The sequence below is a fragment of the Mytilus californianus genome, unplaced genomic scaffold, assembly GCF_021869535.1.
Source record: "Mytilus californianus isolate M0D057914Y unplaced genomic scaffold, xbMytCali1.0.p SCAF_1, whole genome shotgun sequence".
NCBI lineage: Eukaryota > Metazoa > Mollusca > Bivalvia > Mytilida > Mytilidae > Mytilus > Mytilus californianus.
In genome coordinates this window covers 70,027,816-70,047,257 of record NW_026262581.1, presented here as the reverse complement: position 1 = coordinate 70,047,257, position 19,442 = coordinate 70,027,816, and the positions used below count along the sequence as shown (strand labels likewise).

The 19,442-nt window shown below is 33.1% G+C and overlaps 1 pseudogene; it reads left to right on the top strand.

Annotated features, from left to right (window-relative positions):
• Window positions 1-900: 900 nt before the first annotated feature.
• On the top strand, window positions 901-17,935 carry LOC127737809 (uncharacterized; annotated as a pseudogene).
• Window positions 17,936-19,442: the final 1,507 nt, after the last annotated feature.

The window sequence follows — 19,442 nt, the reverse complement described above, 5'->3', positions numbered from 1 at the left end:
ATGGGGAAGTGCTGCTCAATTTATTTTCGTGTTTGGACTTAGGTATTTTTCAGCTAAACTTTTTTTTAGCCCACCATTGAGAAGTATTTTTCCTCTTCCAGACAGCCTGAAAATTTATCCTACTTGTAACACAATTTTGAATGATTTTGGCAATCTGCTTATACAAGACCATCAGGTTTGAAGTCGGTATTTCTGCTTTTACGAGACATAAATTATCAAAAAATGATTTTCAGGAGATATAATAAAATGAATTCAATTAAATTCAAGATGTTACCTACATGTATAAAATAAGGAGATGAGGTATGATTGCCAATGAGACAACTATCCTCCAAAGTTCAAGACAACTAATAATCCACAAAAGGTCAAATAATGTACCAACTTGACAATTACCATATTTTTATGATAAGTATAGACAAGACAAACGACTCTTTGCTGAGCACCCAACAATCATAGTAAAAAAGATTCACAGAGGTAAATACAAATGTAACCAGAATTTTTTTATTTTTGTTTGTGGGTATTTATTTCATTTACTTGGATGTACTGTTACTTGTACACCTATTTTTACCTTGTGTTCCCGCCCCCAAGATATTTTTTCTGCGAAGCACTAATTAATAAGGTCTTATTTTGAAAACACTAAATCTGAGGACTACAGCTTTCACATAGGTTATACTATAAGAAAATAAATCTCGATTTTTACACTTGTACTCGAATTTCTCATTTTCAATAAAAGTTGCTATTATTACAGCATATAGACTGTACCAAATATATGTACTGATTGAGTGCATTCACTCTGTAAAAGTAATAAATTGATCATTTCATTCTATTCTTTAAGATACCATGTTATAATACTAGATGTCTGCACATCAACAATGTTCACACTGGGAAAAGACATGACAAAATATGGGATGCCAACACAAATTAGCCACAGGTATGTAATATTTTGTAATTATTGTAAAAGCTGACAGGGTAATTTTATGTTTACTTTCAGAAATGGTGCATACTAGAATTGGTGGTAGACAAGTTAATTCCTTTATCACAGCTCTCAATATCCCACCTGTGAGCAAAACTTTACTCAGTGAACGGCAAAATGAATCGGAATGTGCAATTGAAACTGTAGCAGAGAATGCCATAGCTGCATGTTTATCTGAAGAAATTGATATCACCAAACAGTAAGTCCCACATATACCCCATTTCATAAAAACAATATAAAAAGGCTCCAAAAGTAAATATATTGAAAACTTGTAAGGTTTTAGAAACAATCATTTAATGCTGGTGTTTGGAGAAGCAAATTGTAAAGACCAGACTAAAATATTTGTCTAAGGGGAACAACTCTTATTCAAGCAGTTCAGTAATAAATGATATCAGTGTTCAATTTATACTGTTGTGAATATTTTACACCATCTGGAACAATTAATTCTAAGAATTGTTTTATGGAATTTTCATGCCAAATCTTTCAGGGTATATAAATAGATTTTATCATATAACCTCGTTTATCCTTATTTGGTTTAGTTTTTTAGTTAAGTCCATATCTAAACTCTTTGCAGTACATCAATAAAGTATTTCTCACTAGACTTTTGGCATATCTATAGATTACAGGTGATTTTCAAACAAGAGGGTGTTTCTCAGAAACAATCTCAATGAGGGGTTTACGATGGAATACAGTAAAATTAAACTTCCAGATATACTCAGTCTGTTATTACAAACACGACAACCATATTGTTTTAGACAGACATATAGTACAAACCAGTAGATTCCAACCATTATAATTAAGTTATGTCATTTATACAGTATATATATATATATATATATATATACTTCTTTTTGCAGGAAATTTGATAGTAATGAATTGACTGTGAGTGTTGATGGTGCATAGCAGAAAAGAGGAAGTGGCAGGTCATATGACAGTCTTTCAGGTATATATGATGAAAAACTTCTCAAATAGGTTTTCTTTTCTTTTAGCAACAATTTTAAATTTGGATGGGCAAAACCAACATCAAATTAATATTTTCAAAATATCCATTATTTGTTAAAACAAAGTGAATATTGGATGAAGCAACGATTGATTGATTATTGGTTGCTAAATGTCCAGTGGCAAATATTTCATGCATGTTCAGGACAATATGAGACAAAGAAAATATTGTGTTTACTTTGAGTGATCTTCAATTATTCCTTTTATAAAGTGTCTTAAGAGAGTAGTGAATGGCAATATATATTTAACTGCACACAATTTAAAACAAAGCTGAATTATTTTATTGATATACAATCAAATTGATATTCTGAATTGTACAGGTCACTGTTCCATGATTGGTACAGAAACAGGAAAAGGTTTAGGCTTTAGTGTTCGAAGCAAGTTCTTCAAAATGTGTGATGAAGCAACCAGAAAAGGAGTGGAGCCAAAATTGCATGAGACTGCAGAATGAACTGGGATGGCAGTTCAAAGGCAATGGAACAGGATATGGTTGTAGAAATGGTTGAAAGCATCAAAAGTAAAGGAACCAATGTTGGTACAATTATAGCAGATGATGATACAACTACAATTGCAAGACTTAGAAAATCTGTAAATTCAAATATTAAAAAAATGTCTGACAGAAATCATGTTAAAAAGAATATTGCAAACTCACTTTCCTTTCTAATCCAAAACATAAGAAATTGACACCAAAGATGATTAAATACTTAATAAACTGCCTTAACTATATGCTGTGCCAAAATCAAGATAACTCTAAAGAAGTTGAGAATGGATAAGAAGTTGTAGGAAGACATCCTTTTGGTGACCATTCATTTTGATATGAATCATGGTGTTCCCACAAAGAAAATCATTCAAAGAAATACTTATCGTTACATTTCGGAAAGCCATTAAAAGATATACCTCTTCAGACCGCATTCATGGACCTAATGAAAGGATATAAAAAACAGAGCAAAAAAGTTGTCAAAGCTAGGAAGTACTCAGGGCAATGAGAGTTTTGATAAGAGTGTTGCGTCAAAAGCTCCTAAGGCACATTTTATAGTGGCTCATCAAGTCTAAATGTGAGGGTTGCTGCATCAGTTGCACATAAAAATGATGGACAGCTATTTGTTGAAGGTATGCATGATACTTAAAGCAAGTTGTATGAAAAAAAAGGAGATATGGAGTATATACGTCATTGAGAAAACACACAAAAAGGGAAAGAAGCAAGACATCTAGGGGCAAACATATAATTTTCAACAAAGGCAGTTGTCTATTAATTATATCAAGCTCTAAATCATTCCTAGTCTTTAAAAGGTGATCGAATAAAACATAAATTATCAAAGATCTACCTCAACAACAAGTTTCCAATAACACAAAACACAGATATGATGTGAATCAGTAATTGACAATGTTCCTGACTTGGGACAGACACATTAATAGTGGCTGAGTTAAACTTGTATTTGAGATTTCAACTCTCCTTTGATCACTAGATTAGCAAAGCATGCATAAAAGAACATTAAATAAAAACCAGTTTTAAAAAAGTACTATTGTAAGCTCAAAGTACTTAACCTACTATAAATTTTTAGATTATAAAAATATAGAATAAATATATCTTTCAGGTCAACAAAAAATAGGCTTATCTCCAGGTGTTCATACAAAACAACTTGCAATACTAAGAGACTTTCAAGCAAGGAAAAGGAAAGCAATAGGCATTACCAAGAAAGAAAAAATCAGAAGGATTTAGCTACGAGACAGAAGGTATGTAATTATTATAACTGCATGTAAAACAAAATTTTGAGGGAGCTTTATATGTCTGTCTGTGGATAAACATTATTTTCACAATGCCTGGTAAACCGATTAATTGATTTTAAAGAACATTTTACCACAAGGTATTGCACTATATTAGACTTGTTAGGAAAGGGATTTAAATACTGAGCTGATGTTAAATACCAATATCGATACAAGATTTAAGTGCGGACTTTCTCAAAATGCAATTGCATTGAAAAGTTTCCCGGCGTAGTATAGTTTAGCTTTGTGGTGTGTTATGACTCCAAATTTTAAGACGTGCATTGGCCTTACGTAGATCTTCATATATTCATTTGTATTTGTTTGATTTAGGAGTGCAAAACAAAACTTAACAAAAATATATGTAAGAGTCAAGAATGGGAATGACTGATTTTACGGCCATAAGTCCAAATATATACATTAAGTGATATGATTAGAATATGTTTAATAGTTAAATAACTCAGTTTGTCCCTCCACAACAGATGTGTCCTATTTTCGTTGCAAAATATAGCTAGCATGCATTTTGTGTCCGGGGATACAAGGACACGGATGTGTGGCTTAAAAAAATCAGTACTAGTCTGAACACATCGTTATATCTATATATTTTAAAAAATATAAATAGTGGACACAAGTGGATACAGTGCTATTTCCTATATAAAACTTAAAGAAACAGGGGATACAGGCGGGCACAGCTGGACACGGTGCTATTTCTATGTAAAAAATATAGAAACTGGTGTCTACAGGCGGACACAGCTAGACACAGTATTATTTCCTATATAAAACTTAAAGAAACAGGGCTACAGGCGGACACACGTGGACACATGCAGTGTAATTTCTATATACAAATTACAGAATCAGGGGGCTACAGGCGGACATAGCTGGAAACAACATAATTTTTATCTAAAAGTTTAAGAAAGAGGGGGCTACAGGCGGACACACGTGGACACAACGGTATTTCTATTTACAATTATAGAAACTGGTGGCAACAGGCTGACACAGGTGGACACAGTACTATTTCTATAAAAAAAAATTAAGAAGCAGGGAGCTACAGAAGAAGGTTGTCTTGCTGCGCATCGTTTTAATGTTCAAGAAAACCACTTTTCACGAGCTATATGTGATTCGTATTGTTTACTCCTATCTGGGTATGAATGCAATGCATGGACAGAGGGACGAAAGAACGGACGGATGGACTCATTCACCCATCACTATATACCGTTCAATTTAGAAAGCGGAGTGTATAGTGAATATTAGGCAAAACAAAGTGAAGGAAATCGAAGAAAAAAAATGCCCGACAAATAATTTAGCAGACTTTGTTTTGCAAGAGGTGAAAATGAATATTCCATTTTCAAAATATCCTCCGGACCCAAAGATAATAAAATTAACTTCTCCATATAAAAGTTTAACGCCACTTTCAACAATATCTCAATTTAATCGTGGTGTTCTGTTTTCTTGGTGGAGGAAGCCGTGATAACAAGAAAAAAAAACAACTTCCGACCCTTCACCGAAATGTAGATTTAACATGCTTGATAATGACCAAACGTTGTAATCTTTTAAAACTTAATCCGATAACATCTCTTTTCCGAAAACATGAAAAACTAACTGATAAAAGTTGTTAAAAATAAAATGTCAGGGAAAATGTAAATAAGAATAATTACTTCACACATTTTAACGTTTTTTTTTTAGGTATTGTCGCTTTTCAACATTACATTAAATTGCCAATGACCTTTCTAGATAAAATAAGAATATAAAGATAATAGAATTGAAAACGCTTTTGTTTCATTCTTTTTTTTTAATTGTCAAGTACACAAATTTCTAGTTTGGTTTATTTTTAGAATTGTACGGTACTGTGTAACACATTTCTCTATTCTATACAATGGTATCATCTAGGAATAGTATACTGACTGACTGTAAGCATATTATGTCTGTTGATTGATTAGTTTGATGGTAGCTAAACGTCCGGGGTCAAATATTTCATTCATGTTCAGGAAGAGTTTATTTTTATCGGACGTCCCAGATATCATTTATAATTGGTAAAAATGAATCTGCCACAATTACGAGCTAGTTCATAACTATTCAACACCTTATATATCCGGACACTATACAATTTTCGTTTTGAACATTTGTCAAAAACAGAATTGCAAATCCAAGGCAAACAAGGTGAATTATGATGAAAAATCCATGTAATGCATAAAATCATATTTGGGAAGAGACTGTAAAAAAAGAGACTGGGGGAACTAAGCAAGTAACCAATGATGTTTTTATCATTGATAGTTGCATGTATATATGTTGATCAACAAGTGTGAAATTCTATAGCCATTATTTTATGTATATAAAAATACAAAATGAAAAAAAGAAATGTTTAATTTGTATAATATGTATAAAGAGACACTAACGAGTATAGTAAAAAGTAAAATCACAAAAATACTGAACTCCGAGGAAAATTCAATCGGAAAGGCCCTAATCACATGGCAAAATCAAATGACAAAACACATCAAACGAATGGACAACAACTGTCATATTCCTGACTTGGTACAGGCATTTTCAAATGTAGAAAATGGTGGATTGAACCTGGTTTTATAGCGCAAAACCTCTCACTTGTACGACAGTCTTATCAAATTCCGTTATATTATCATCGATGCGTGAACAAAACAGTAATTTGCTGTACTGGGAAAAAAAGAACAATACGATTATTGTTTACATAAGAAAAACTCAGGTCTGATATGAAAAGTCTTAAACACGGCAATCTGTCATATGCAGACCTATCCTTAGGCGGGCAGACCTGTCCTCAGGACTGGTCAATAGCAGTCTTGTCCACAGGTCTGGTCGGGAGCAGACGTTTCAATAGGTCTGCAGTAGTCCTAAAAAGGAAGGCCTATGTTTGGTCTACCACCGATCAAGTTAACTTGCGTGTCTGCTTAAAATTTCTTAAGTTAGCTTGGAAAGCACTCAAAAAGTCTGCTCCAAGTTAATTTTTGTACAGGTTAGGACTGCTCTTATCTGTATGGTCAGTTTTGGTTGATGTGGTCAAATATTTTTGATTTGCAAGCCAGCCTGAGATATTAAAACTACTGATTTTTGGCGTTTATTCAATATTTTGAAAACAAAGACGACATTCTGGCACTCTAAATTGATACAGACAACATGTTGTACTCATTGTGTTCCAATATTGCTGTCATTTTTAGTACACAATCTATCCTGAGTTAACAAATTTACTGAATTTTATGGCGCCTATACACCTTTTCATAAAAAAGCGGAAATATGGTCCGTTTTGGTTGATGCAGTCAAATATTGTTTTCATTTGAGCCAGCCTGAGATATGAAAAGTACTGATTTTTGGTGATGATTCGATATTTTGAATAAAGAGAGGACATGCTGGCACTTAAAATTGATGCGGACAAAATTGTGTAGTCATTGTGTTCCAAAAATGCTGTCATTTGTATATTCCCATGTGAACTAACTGTGCTCCTTTTCTTGCCGACTTGTTCCTTTATTTTTATGAGGATGACTTCATAAAGGAACTTCTTTGGAAGAAAGAAAAGAAGTTATCAGTATTCTCTTACTTCACTTTCAGCCATATAGATGATGTTCTCTCACTAAAAAATTCATTATTTGGTGACTATGTTGAACGCATCTATCCGATCGAACTTGAGATAAAGGTTATTACATATACAGTTAAGTCTCTCTAAAAACTTGACTTACATCTAAGAATTGACAATGATGGTCGGTTGAAAACAAAACTGTACGACAAAAGAGATAGTTTCAGCTTCACACTTGTGAAATTTTCATTTCTATGTAGCAACATTCCAACAGAGCTAACTGTACGGAGTATATATCTCCAAGATGATATTATATTCCAGGGCTTGTATTTCCTATCATGTTTGTCTTGATAGAGGGTTGCTGCTCACAAGGAAGCTTTTAAACACAGAATTCTAAGTGGTGAAGTTGAAATCATCCCTTCTTAAATTTTACGGACGCCATCACGAGTTGGTTGACCGTTATGGAGTTTCCGTTCCACAGATGACAACGGCTATGCTCCAATTGTCGTAACTACAATCCCGTTCCCTTCTTCCCGAATGTGACCTACCGAATTAGACTTACCACCGGGTATGTACTAACCTTGGCAACTACACGGGTGCCACATGTAGAGCAGGATCAGCCTACCCTTCCGGAGCACCTGGGATCACCCCCAGCTTGTCATTGGGTTTGTGTTACCCAGTCTTTAGTTTTCTATGTTGTGTTTTGTGTACTGTTGTTTGTCATTTTTGTTTTTAGCCTTAGCGTTATCAGTTTATTTTCGACTTATGATTTTAATGTCCCTTTGGTATCCATCGCCTCTTTTTTGTATTATACAATTTATCCTGAGTTAACAAATTTACTGATTTATTATGCGGCTATTTAGCATGTTTAGTTTTCAGAATAAAATGGAAATATTGTCAGTTTTGGTTGATGTGGTCAAATATTTTTGTCATTCGAACCAGCCTGAGATATTAAAAGTACTGATTTTTTGTGACGGGTCAATATTTTGAATTATAAAAAAGGACATGCAGGCACTTTAAATTGATGCGGACATAGTTTTGTTGTCATTGTTTTCCAATAATGCTCTCATTTGTATATTCCCATGTGAACTAACAGTGATCTTTTTCTTTCCAACTTGTTCCTTCCCTCATATGAGGCTGACTTCATATGGGAACTTCTTAAGAAGAAAGAAAAGAAGTTAGCAGTATTCTACAACTTCGCTTTCACCCATATAGATGATGTTCTCTCACTAAATACTTCAACTTTTGGTGACTATTTAGAACGCATCTATCCGATCGAACTTGAGATAAGGGATACTACAGATTCAGTAAAGTATGCCTCATATCTTGACTTACATCTAGATCTTGACAATGATGGTCGGTTGAAAAAAAAAACTGTACGACAAAAGAGATGATTTCAGCTTCCAAATTATCAACTTTTTATTTCTATGTAGCAACATTCAAGCAGCGCCTGTGTACGGAGTACATATCTCCAAGTTGATATGATATTCCATGGCTTGTATTTTATGTATTTCCTATCATGTTTTTCTTAATAGAGAGTTGTTGCTCACAAGGAAGCTATTAAACCAAGAGTTCCAAGTAGTGAAGTTGAAATCATCCCTTCTAAAATTTTACGGATCCGCTTACCCTTCGGGATCACTGGGATCACCCCCAGCTTGTCATGGGGTTTGTGTTGCCCAGTCTTTAGTTTTCTATGTTGTGTTTTGTGTACTGTTGTTTGTCTGTTTTTCTTTTTCTTTTTTAGCCTTGGCGTTGTCAGTTTATTTTCGACTTATGAGTTTGATTGTCCCTTTGGTATCCATCGCCCCTTTTTCGTATTATATAATCCATCTTGAGTAAATAAATGTACTGATTTATGATATAGATATTCAGTTTTCATAATAAAGTGTAAATGTAGTCAGTTTTGGTTAATGTGGTCAATTTTTGGAATGCGGGCCAGCCTGAGATATTACAAATACTGAGTTTTGGTGATGAGTCAATATTTTGAATAAAAAGAGGACATTATGGCACTCTAAATTAACGCGGACAACATTGTGTAGTCATTGTGTTCCAATATTGCTGTCATTGTTGTATACAATCCATCCTGATTTAATGAATTTACTAATTTATGATATAACTTTTTAATTTTCATAATAAAGTGCAAATATGGTCAGTTTTGGTTGATGAGTTCACATATTTGTGTTATGCGAACCAGACTGAGATATGAAACTACTGATTTTTTGTGACAATTCAATATTTTAAATAAAAAGAAGACCATGAAGACATGCTAGCACTCTAAATTGATGGGAACAAATTTTATAGTCAGTGTGTTCCAATATTGCTCTCTTTTGTATTCTACAAACCATCCTGAGTTACCAAAATTTACTGTTTTATTATGTGGCTATATGATGTTCATACTAACGTGAAAAAATTGTCAGTTTTGGTTGATGCAGTCAAATATGTTTGTTATACGAGCCAGCCTGAAATATTCAAACAACTGAAATTTGGTGATGATTCAATTTTTTGAATAAAAAGAGGACATGCTGGTATTCTAAATTGATGCGGACAAAATGTTGTAGTCGTCAATGTGTTCTACTTTTGCTGTCATTTGTTTTATACAATTAATCCTGAGTTAAGAAATTTACTGATTTATTATGCGGCTATTTAATTTTCATAATAAAGTGGAAATATGGTCAGTTAGTACTGCACCCATCTGCATGATCTGCAGATTTATGACACAAATTCTCTGTATGTGCATAATAAATGTTCAGTATACGAAAAGATCTCTAGCTGCTGTTCTTCATCTTAAAGTCATATTGAGGCCTTCAATATGGAGCAAAACCTATAACCTTACTGCAATTCAAAATTACGCCTAGAACTGTTTTACTTCATCCTGCAGATTTCAGCTGTCAGATTTTTTTTTAACATAAAACAACATGGTTTAATCATTTTTATGTATAAAAATTCAAAATGTCAAGGCATAATTCTGGAAAGTAAAACACCATAACAATGACAGTGTAATTTTTTCATTCAAGTTCAACATATATTTTTTCCATTGTTATAGGCGCTTAAAAATTTAACAGCCATTTGTGGCAGATTTGATGTATTACGACAACAAGTAAAAGACAAGTGTACTGGTTAACAAATCCTATTTGGAAAGGGCACAGAAGAGTTGGTAGAACATGGGATTTTGGATATTAACATGCAGCTAGGAGTCCAAAAACGCCTCCTTCTATTTATATATTGGAGTCCTGTGAAAATCACGACCCATAACTACATTTGTATATTTGATGGCAAAATCATTATGCATTCAAATGGTTCTCGGTTAGCACATCTACAATTTTGACATCTTGAGTTGATTTAAAAGGGTGAAATAGCATTATATACAGCTATCTAATCGACAGATGAAAATAACTGACCCCTTGACAATTTACCTTTGTAAAAATGCAACCCATTGATATACATTCAACATATCAAACATAAGGCACACCTGACCCTGTATTGACTTGTTCATCTGGTGAAAAAATTGCCAGTATGCCTGTTTTGTGTTTCAGATAACTTTTGTAATTTACATGTTTATCTTAGTGTTTTTTTTATGATATCAATCAAAACTATAAAAAATATTAAAAAACATTTCAGGGGAAATAATTTTGAAATGGATTGTTGAGTTTTTAAAATAGATAAATCTTGTCATGCCGATCTCTTTGTATTAAACACTTTTAACATAACTCGTAAAGTTTTCAAAATAACAGCACAAAATGTAAAAAAAAAGTGGGCAATAACCTCAAAACAGTAGATACATCTTGCAATGCTGATATATTAAGCCTACCACCTATAATGTTACGATAACAGCCTACAACTTCTAAAATTTTGAAGAAAAATATCATATTATAGGGACAATAAATCCCCAAACGCAGTCATATTTTTGAAAAATTGTCCATGTTGGATAATAAAATTGAGAATGGACATGGGGAATGTGTCAAAGAGACAATAACCCGACCAAAGAGCAGCAAACAGCCAAATGCCATCTATAGGTCTTCAACACAGCGATAAAATCCCACACCCGGAGGCAAGTTTCAGCTGGCCCCTAAATAAAAATGTGTACTAGTTCAGAGAAAATGGACGTCACACTTAACTCCGAAACATATAGATGATCCAAATTAAAAAAAAACACACAGGACTAACAAAGGCCAGAGGTTCCTGACTTGGGACAGGCGCAAAAATGCGGCGGGGTTAAGCATGTTTTGTGATATCTCAATTCTCCCCCTATACCTCTAGCCAATGTAGAATAAAAACACATAGCAAAACGCACAGCAAAACTCACTTTAAAGGAAGTCTGAGTCCGATGTTAGAATAGGGAACAGAAGAAATTGAGCAAAATGACAATAATAACATAAATTAACAAAGGACTACTAGCAGTTACTGACATGCCAGCTCAACACCTCAATTAAACTGAATGAAAGATTATGTCTTCATCATATGAAAATCAAGCACAATCCCTCCCGTTAGGGTTTAAGAAAAATACCATCATAAAATACATGAGAAGAACATAATATAATGCCAACAACTGGTTTTAGAATAAATGTGTTTATTTCCGATGCAAAGAAATACATCTCGTTGTACTTTATCATTTTTTTTTTCAATTTACATTTATACCTTAGCTCCTATAGCATGCGTAGCTTTCGTTACAATTGCAAGGACATGCTATAAAAGTTAAACATCAACATTTCTGAAGCAATATCTCCAAAGTAGGTGGACAATTTTTTTTTAATTTTCAGGATATAGATTGTAGTGGTGACTATTTCAGCCCTGTCAATTTTTATCTAATTGCTTTGATTTTTTTAGATATTAGCCAAAACTGTAGTTTGACTCCTATGTTCTATTTTAAATCTTACAATAACAAATTACACTGTACTGTTTCAGCAACAGGAATGAATGTTAATTTGAAATATCTATCATAATATCTGTTGCCAAGTCTTCAGAAATAGCATGAATATCAGCACTTCCCATACACTCTCAAGAATTTACTCAAACGTTTATTGTACTGTTTTACCCTCTTGTAAATCAGTACTGAACGGTTTCATGATAGAATTGTAATGTTCTACTTTTTGTAAATTCAGTACCGAGTTTTTCAGTACTATAACAGTACTTATGTTTTTAGTACTGTAGCAGTACCGATTTTTTCAGTACTATTACAGTACTGATTTTTGTCGTACTGTAACAGTACTGATTTTTTCAGTACTGTTACTTTTGTTCTGTACTGTAACAGTACTGATTTCTACAGTACTGTAACGGTATTGAGCTTTTTAGTACTGTAACGGTACTGTTTTTTCAGTTATGTTTCAGTACTGATTTTTTCCGTATTATTTGAATACTGTTTCTAGACTTATTTATTTCAGTAGTGATTTAATACTTACTTTTGATTGCTGTTCATCATTGTTATTTTTATCTTGTTGAAGTCACTCATTCTGTAAAGTCTTTTTTGTTAGTTCAATATCAACAACTCTTTCCATAATGATAAATACAAATAAGGAGATGTTGTATGGTTGCCAATAAGACAACTATCCACTAGATAGACCTTTAAAATGTTGATATAAAGTACTGGTTTTTTTCTTAATTCAGTTTCTTATATACCCATTTTTACAAATTGGGTGTGGTTTAAAGAATTTCACTAAATACCTTTTGATGTTGCAAAACAAAATTACATATGAAGGGTTATTGAAATTACACATCACGTTAGAGGTCCAGCGACACTTAGGTACGACAAATGTCAATGGTTTTTGAAAGTTGTCTGAATGAGGTTTGTCTAGGATGGGTAATGGAATGGAGAATGGAAACCTTCCTGAAAAATGGACGTCACGCTAAACTCCGAAACAAACAAATGAACCAAAATTAAAAAAAAAACATAAGCAAAGACTAGAGATTCATGACGTGGGAAAGGTGCAGAATGCTGCAGGGTTTTGTGAGATCTTGTCCCTCTCACTATACCTCTAGCCAATGTTGAATAAACAAACACAGTAAAACTCAGTTTATAAGAAGTAAGAGTCATATCAGAAGAAACTAAGAAAAATGACAATGGCAAACATAAATAACAGACGACTACTAGCAGTAACTGACATTCCAGCTCCAAACTGCAATTAAACTGATTGAAAGGATATATCATATGAAAATCAACCACAATCCTTCCCATTAGGGGTCTAGTATCATGCCATCATAAATCATAGAAGGAGAGCATAACCAGTATCATGCCAACAACTGGTTTTAGAATAAATGTGTGTATTTCCGATGCAAAGACCCTATGAGTGAATCAATATTATTCCCCAAAAATACCCTTATTCATGCAGCAACACTTTATCTTAACCAAGATTAAATCTGACAGCATATGCAGTTGTACAAAAGCTAGAAATTCGTCAATATAAAACCGTGAAGTGCTTCTGTTCTGTATACAAGTCCGTCAATTACAATACTCAATCCCTATAAACTATCTCCTGCAAAACAGGTATGATATTGTTTATCAGTTTTCAATGCACAGCTATAGCGTTGTTGACAAATAGCAGCAAATTCCCATAAAAACTTTGCTAAGAGTCTTGAACTTGAAGTTATTCTGGTGTGAGCTTTTGCTTTATTAAAAGCCTCACTGTAGTTTTGTGATTAAGATCAGCTTTGTTTTGACATTTCTTTGTTGGAATTTATTTTATGTCTGAAGTAATACACTATATCAAATCTTTGCTATTTTTGATCAACTTGGGTTATCTGTTCAAAATATTTATTTGTGTTTTGTGAATAGTATGTGCATTGAGTGTTCCTTAGATGTGAACAAATCTTCTTTTTATCTGCAATCTGTCCTATTGACCTTAACCACAGAGCATATTTAACTAGACAATACATGCAATTTTGTGTTAGAATATGTTAGTATCCTGTGAATAGGAATTTGAAGGTGGGTGAAAAACACACAAAAAGCAAAGGAACAGCGCTTTTATTGCTGTTTTTCATCTGAAAGTCACGTGAGGCCTTCAACAAGGAGCAAAAAACTCTCACCTCACTGCAAGTTAAAGATGGCCCCTTTTTCACATTAAGACTGATGACTTTCAGGACGCTCTGGATTTGTAGATCCTCAGAAAAATGTGATGAATTTACATGTTACAGGCCGACACACAGAGGTAAAACAGTAAAAAAATCTAAGTACTGATGTCCAACAGACTAAGTAATTTCTGAAGGATGTTATTTGGTATATCTATAAACCTTTTCGATTTTTGAACTCAAATGCCAAAAAAAAAAACATTGTCATACCTTCTCCTTTCATGAAAAATGACTTAATAAATTATGCGTCACCTTACAAGTTACATGAGTTTGAGTTACTTTTTGCAAATTTGTCAATACTAGTACTAACAAAAGCTCCTGTTGTAAAACGCCACCATAGTGAATCCACATTATCATGATTACTATTTTTACTTTATTCCTGACAATTTTGGTCAGATGGTTATATTTTGTTGAACATTTAAATACATGGTCATCAAAATTTATTGTTTTTTACTGAATAACACAAGATCATGATCTCAATGTTAAATTTTCTTTTATCATACTACAATAACCTCCATTGCAAGCTTAAGTCAAATACAATAAAAAAAACTATTCCTATGAATGAACAGCATGGATTGAAATTGAACAGTTACATGATGGGTTTTTTTTTTCTCTCTCTCTCAATTTGATGTTTTAATCACTCTGTTTACTTCAGTCTGCTCAAATGTCATTTTCAATCCTCTTTCAATGCTTTTAAATTTGATATATGACTTCGCCAACTTGTATCTGAAAAGAAAAAGTGCATAATAACACTGTTCAGATTTCAATGTTATCATTTTATCCCAGTCCAATAATTAGGTCAAATGTAGGTCAACCATAACAATATGTGTACAATATACATGCATTGCTATAGGTGGTTTTACATGAATACAATGTTCATATTATACATGGAGAAAAATGAATAAAGAATTGAATAATGTATGGTTTTTACCTACTTGAAAATTGATCTAATACGATTTTCAGTAGAAATGTGTCGCCCCAAGTCTGGGTTGGCACATTTCCATGTTTTCTATATGGGCTGCACTCTGACATCCCACAACCGAAGCAATTTCTAAAAAGGCTGTCAGACATCAGAGCTATATCGGACTTACTGGTACTATGTTATTTATTTTGATTTTCATAATCCATCATTGTCTTTTATGTCATTTATACCTAGGACTTTGGATTAAGTGCTTTTCCAGAACTGGATTAAACTATATGTTTTGTTATCATTTTATCAATCGATTATTAATGATCAGTACTGATCATGGTAAAAAAAAGGAATGTTGAGTTTTACAACAAATTAGTCTCCAAGGTCCCTCTAGTCGCTCAACTGGTTCACAGTAGCCACGAATAAAATTGAAATTACGCATGTGACATAACTTTTTGAATAGAAAATAGTAGAAATTTTAACAATGACAAAACATAACAACTCAATAGTACTTGTCATTTCAAGTCTTGCTACAACCCTAAGTTTGTATTAAATTTTAATTTTAAAAGTGGCCATATTGGTTGGCAGGCAGTGTCAAGGGGCATAATGATTAAAAATTGTTGACGGCCGTATAGTTGCCTGCAATTGCTTACATCCACTTCATTTGAACTTTGGTGGATAGTTGTCTCATTGGCAATCATACAACATCTCATTATTTGTATGCAGTAGTTTCAAAATTTGAAAAAAAAACAATTTCTTATTGAATTTTTAATTATAAATAACAGTGGCAATACTTTAGAAAGATGTTATAACTGGAATGCTAAAATTATCAAACCGCAATACGCCCCAACAATGCTTAGGTGAAGGTGGCCAACTTGGTAGGTAGGTGGTGCATCAGACATAATTCTAAAAATTGTTCACCCTATTTTTGGAGAAGATTGTTAAATTATTTTTTGCAATATTTTTATAATTTTTGGCATATGGGTTAGCTGTAAGGGTTCATCGAATGTGTTCTGAACGATGACCACCCAAGGACATTTTCCATCAAAATTCTGTACCATTTGACCAAGCAGTTTCAAAGAAAATGAATTTTTGTTTCTATTTTTTTTTATTAAAGGTGGCCATACTGAGTGGCAGCCAGGGTAGGAAGACATAATTTCTATAATGATTTTTTTTTTTTGGTTATGATAAGCCTAATTAGCTTAATCAGTAAAACTGCCAAAACAAATATATTTTTTAGAAAAAAATTAAATAAAGGGAAAACAATTCTTTCTCATTATCGAAAGTTTTAACTTGAGACCACTTTTGCTGAAAAAAAGTGGTTTTAACCATCTAAAGAAATTCTATTTGTCTTAACAGTAGCCATTTTGGATGGAAGACAGGTTTATAGGATACAAAGGGGACTATCGAGTGATCATCCATGACAAGTTTGGTTTCAGAAGAGAGAAATAAAATGTAAAAGGATAGGGACCTATGTGAAACTATGTCACATAGTGGCAGCCATCTTGGATTTTTATCAGCACCAAAAACAAATATTTTGTTATAGAGGACCATGATCTTATCATTCTGCAAAATTATCATTTCAATCTGTAATTCAGTTTCAGAGAATGAAATCTTTGTTTGTATTTCCTTTACACAAAAATACATATTACCATAATCTTATTATTCAGGCACAATATCAATTCAATCTGCCGAACGGTTAAATCAGAAGTTGTGTGTATGTACTTACCATATTGACATCTGTCAATTTTTGAAGAATTGTGTGTTGCCCTCTATTCTTTTGAATATAATCGTTGGATTTTTTATCCCATGAACACACCACAATATCTCATGTTATTAAAATAAAATAACACACGGACAAACTAAAAGTACTTACCTCAACAAATCATAATTGGGTGTAAAACTATACCTTTCCATGATTTTTTTCCAAATGATCCACTGTCACCTTGCATACCAGTGCTATCTCGATCTCAACCAGATATATTATCATTACTTGTTTTAGTCATTGATTCAAGACTTTATTTTATTCAACGACGTATTCTTTATGTTCTGGAGGGATAAACTTTTGGATTCTTTTGGATACCTTTAACAATAAATACCGCATCAAATATCTTGCTTGAATTTGTAAAATGTTGTTTATACCAACAAGCTTTTCATGGTATTATTTATAAAACTAACACTTAAAAAATTGTTCTTTGAAAAGGTATATCATGTGAGAAAGATTGTGTCAAAGTTTATAAAATTATGTCAAGTGGTTCAGGGGCAATTGCTGATACATACGTCAGACGAAATGATAGCCTCACCCATCACTATATAACGCCTTCTTTAGAAAGCGGTTTAACCCTGCCACACACAAGAACAAGAACACATGTGTCTGGCCTAATTCAGGAACCTTTGCATTTATAGTTTATATGTCAGATCTTGATGTTATTAATAAAATTTGTTTTTCATAATTTGATAATTTGGTGTTGAACTGAAGGCAAATCATTGATAGAGCTTCTGTTGTCAAAAACTCAGTCAATTCTAGTCTTGACCAGGCCAGTTTTAATACTGGTAAAAACTTGGGAATAGTGGTCAATTGAAATTTCTCTAATAAGAGTGCACACGCTGAAATATCTCGACTGCTTTAGTCTGCTTTACTGACTATGAATTATTTTCTTTTGATAGTCTTAATGATAAATTCACTACAAGTACCACATAAACTTAACATGATCAATGATCCATGACAATGAACCCAGGGTCAGATAAATCCTGACAGACCGCCATGTGCACCTTATTCTATAATCATTCCAATGACCATACACCAACTATATGAAATAAGATAACGTGTTGCTTTAAGTATTCAAGAAAGAACCAAAACATGAAAAGTAAACATTGACCAATGAACCATGAAAATGAGGTCAAGGTCTGATGAACCATGGAAGACAGACCACTTTGAGGAAATTTGACAAAAAAGGGGGGGGTCGTAAATACCACTGATAAACACCGGGGTGACATTTACTGCCCAGCCTTGGTTAACTTATTCACAACTTTTAATGACATTTTTAACTTGCCATATTATATAAATTGTACTATAATAGTGTCAACAGTTTCTCATATATATACATGTATAGATCATTTACAGTATAGTGATGAATTAAATTGTAAAGCCATATTTAGTTCAAAGAGTTTTTGGTGGCACAACTGTACTACTTACTTACATTGTATGGTTATTCTATAAAGGATGTAAAGATCCAAAGAAGAAGATACGTGGGTTAAGATAGCATATGATATCTATACTGAAGACAACTTTTATATTGCTATTTAAATGGATATACCTACACAGTGACTGTAATATGTTCTTGATTCTCAATATTGTTAATTAACTTTTCGGAGAGAGGGGGATATCAATAGAAAGAAATATGAATAACAACTAGAGTATTTGACTATCAACTATAGATGTTTTTATTTGCTTGTCGCTTTCAGAAATTTGCCCCTCCCCCCCCCCCCGCCCCCCTTTTTAATCAATTACTTCAATACAATTTATGTTGATATAAGTTTCATAAACATTCTTAATTTCTCGTGTATGTATATTTTGCCCAACTCCGGACGTGGGTTTTCCCGTAAGACTTGACTTTGCCAACACCTAACCGTACCCGCCTACCAAGCTGGACTAGAATTCGAACTTGGAATGTATGTATGCTTTGATAGAAATAGGTATATGTATCAGGATGTTCACAAAATAAAACAGGTAAATGTATGATAAAAGAAGAAATTCTTTGAAAATTATTTCGATTATTGGTGATCGTAAAAGATACATGAACAGCAGTAATTCGTAGATGATTCGAAAATGACCTTCCATCTCTGACTTACCGTGGTAATTGTCTGTTTCTGTAACGTTAATACTGTCTGCACGTGTCTGTACAACAGCATGTTTTCTGCTGTTGTCTCAAAATCTTTCCGTTGATATTATTATCGTAATCACAAGAGCGCTTCAATATAGAGCAAATAATTGCTTATTGTAAACCGTTTATGTGATTAAATTTAAGACATAACGTCATCCATTTTTTACAAACGTTTTTTTTTTTTTTTTTTTTTTTTTTTTGCACGCGCACTGAGATTTCAACTGTTCAAAAGAAAGGAAAAGAAATATTTACTGTTGTTTTTTTTAAATTTCTTCTCGACTAAAAGTATGGTAAGTATTTAAAAGTCGACCAGAAAGAAAATTG